The sequence below is a fragment of the Empidonax traillii genome, unplaced genomic scaffold (assembly GCF_003031625.1).
Source record: "Empidonax traillii isolate 1590-97213 ecotype Southwest subspecies unplaced genomic scaffold, ASM303162v1 scaffold1569:size99645, whole genome shotgun sequence".
In the NCBI taxonomy this organism is placed as follows: Eukaryota; Metazoa; Chordata; class Aves; order Passeriformes; family Tyrannidae; genus Empidonax; species Empidonax traillii.
Genome location: NW_020956762.1, coordinates 29,407 through 32,282, shown reverse-complemented (window position 1 = coordinate 32,282; position 2,876 = coordinate 29,407).

Below are 2,876 nucleotides of genomic sequence, written 5' to 3'. Positions count from 1 at the left end.
CGTTCTTTGCATGGTTTTCACCAACTCCCGGTACAGGTTGGTTCCTCTTTATGCAAAACCAAGGCTGTCTTTGATAAAAACACCCCTTTTTTGGAGCTGTCGGTGCTCAGGGCTCCCTGTGCAGCCGGAAGGAGCCCAGACAGGCCCAGCCCCCAGCGGATTTGAAGTTTCCAGTCTGCTTAACCGTGCCCAGTATCACCCAGTTCTGCCCAGGGGGTGGTTGGGAGGTCAGGTCCCAAGAGGAGATTAAACTGCTCTGAACAAAGCTTAGTCCTGAGCCATCCTCTTAGATTTCTTTTCTCTCCCAGGGAGCCTTGGAGGAGGATTCCAGCACATCCCAGCTCCTTGGAGCAGCAGGAACTGGAAAAATGAGACCCCGGTGGTGCAGCTTCTGCTGCCAACCAGCTGTGGAAAGGGGAAGAGGAGGTGTCATGATCCACAGTGGGTGATAAGGGCAGCTCTGGGGAGTGTTTCCTGCAATGAATGGAAAAAACTTCCTCCTTTGCCCCAGTTTTTTTCCCTAAAAGGAGGAAGTTCCCTGGTCCCAGTCTGTCCAGTCCTGGCCTGGCAGTGGTGCTGAGGCTGGGCTGGGAACAGGGAAGGCCACTGTTTTTTTGGGGAATGGGGTTGCTGAGAGCTTGAGGGAGGAAAAGAGGGGGGAAATGTGGGATTAAAATGAAAATTCCCATGGGGATGTGGGGTTGAGTGCTGGGCCAAGCCTTGCTGCAAGGGGCTCAAAGCACTGCTCTGCTCCATGTCTTTAGGGTGATTTCCCAAAAATCCACTGCATTATGCTCCAAGAATTCTCTGAACTCCTTGTCTGCTGCCACCCTGATTTGAGAGGGCTGGAGGGGTCTCAAAATATTTAATTCTGACAGGCAGAGCTGGTGTGGTGGAAAGGAACAACCCCTCAGGTGCCCCGAGGGCAGGAAGCAGCAGGAGCATCCCGGGGTGCAGTGAGTGCCAGCTGGGGTCGTGTCGGGGTGACTGCCCAGGATTCAAAGTGAGGAAGTGGAAATACTGTGAAATAAAATCAGAAATACTTTACCAACTCAGAGCCCTGGGTTGGGCCCTGCTTATCAGGGCTGGATTGCTGAGATTCTGATACAGGTGGTTTAGCAGAGAGGCCCGGAGGGTGGAGGGGGTGGAGGATGTTTAATGCACGAGAAACTGGGCAAAACTGGGCGAAACTGGGCACTGAGGTGAGAGGTGGGGTTGGGTCTGTGCCCTTCAACCCCCTTGCTCCTGTGCCAGCTGTGACAGGAGGGGGGAGCCAGGTGGGGATTGGGCTCTGCTCCCAGGGAACAAGGGACAGCACGAGAGGAAACAGCCTCAGGCTGTGCCAGGGGTGGTTTTGGTTGGATAGTGGGGAAATTCCTTCCTGGAAAGGGCTGCCCAGCCCTGGCACAGCTGCCCAGGGCAGGGGTGGAGTCCCCATCCCTGGGGGGATTTAACAGCCCTGTGCATGTGGCACTTGGGGACATGAGTTAGTGGTGGCCTTGGCAGTGCTGAAGGAAAGGTTGGACTAGATTGTCTCAGAGGTTTTCCCAACCTAAATGATTCCATGATTCTGTGAAACGCTCCTGGATCCACTCCCTGACCTCCACCCTGGATCCCAAGTGAATCCAACCTGCAAATGCTGCAAACCACCCTTGGGTTTATTTTATCTCATCTTTGTTTGTTTAAAACTTTAAATCTCGCATGGCCTCACGAGCAAACACCTGAACCTGTGCCGATCTCACAGCAGGTATTTTCCTTATGGGTAGAGCACCAGCCGAGCAAACAAATCAGTTTTGCCTCTCCAAGACAAAATTCCATGGCCTGGGGAGGTTTGTTTGGATTAAAAACCCATCAAAATAAGTGAGGTGGCATTTGCAATGTTGGAGCTCTTTGGGGTGGGAAAATCAGGGGGAGAAGCAAGTTTGGGTCTCCCTCAAAGCTGTGGAAGCCATGGGGGTGCTGCTGGGGAGGGAGGGGTTGTCACTGCACCATCCTGTGCCTAAATCTGCTCTGCAGAGAGTCCCAGGGAAGGTGTCCCCTTGGCTTGTCAGCCCCTCCCCTGGTAGCTGTGGTGCTTCCAGGCTGAGCCACTCACCTTCCCAGAGGGATTTTTGGTTGGTTTTCATGTGACTCGTCCCTTTCTCTCCATGTGTGACAGGGAACAAGCTGCTGCTAGGGCTTTTCCCCCTGAGGATCCCTTTGCCTCGGGCCCCAAGGAAGGCAGAGGCCCCAGCAGGTTGGGGATGGGGTAAGACCTCCCCTTGACCCCTCGGAGGTGCCCCTGGCCCGGCCCGAAACGGCCCCTCCCTGTTCATGCAGGGTGGGGGGCAGTGGAGGGGCAGGTGATGGTCCCCTCCCTCCAGGACCCTGCAGGGGCTGAGGAAGGGTGGAAAGGAAGGACAGGGACATTGACTGTGCTCTGGCCTTGCTTTGTCCTACTTTTTTTTGCCAGAAGGAAACTTTTCAGGCTGATGTTGGTGCATCAGGAGCTCTCCCTTACCTGGGCTGCAGGTGAACGTCACAGCTGTCCAGGGAGGGATGGGGAGGAAGTCAGAGCTTCCGTCTGGATCACACTCTCTTTGTGCTGTCACATTCCACGGAATCACAGAATCACAGAGTGTGCTGAGCTGGAAGGGACCCACAAGGATCATCCAGTCCAACCCTCAGCCCTGCACAGGCCCATCCCTGAGTCACCCCCTGTGCCCCAGAGGATCATCCAAACCCTCCTGCAGCTCTGGCAGCCTTGGGGCTGTGCCCACTGCCCTGGGGAGCCTGTTCAGTGCCAACCACCCTCTGGGGGAAGAACCTTTTGCTGAGATCCACCCTGAGCCTGCCCTGACACAGCTCCAGCCATTCCCTGGGGGCTGTCCCTGCTC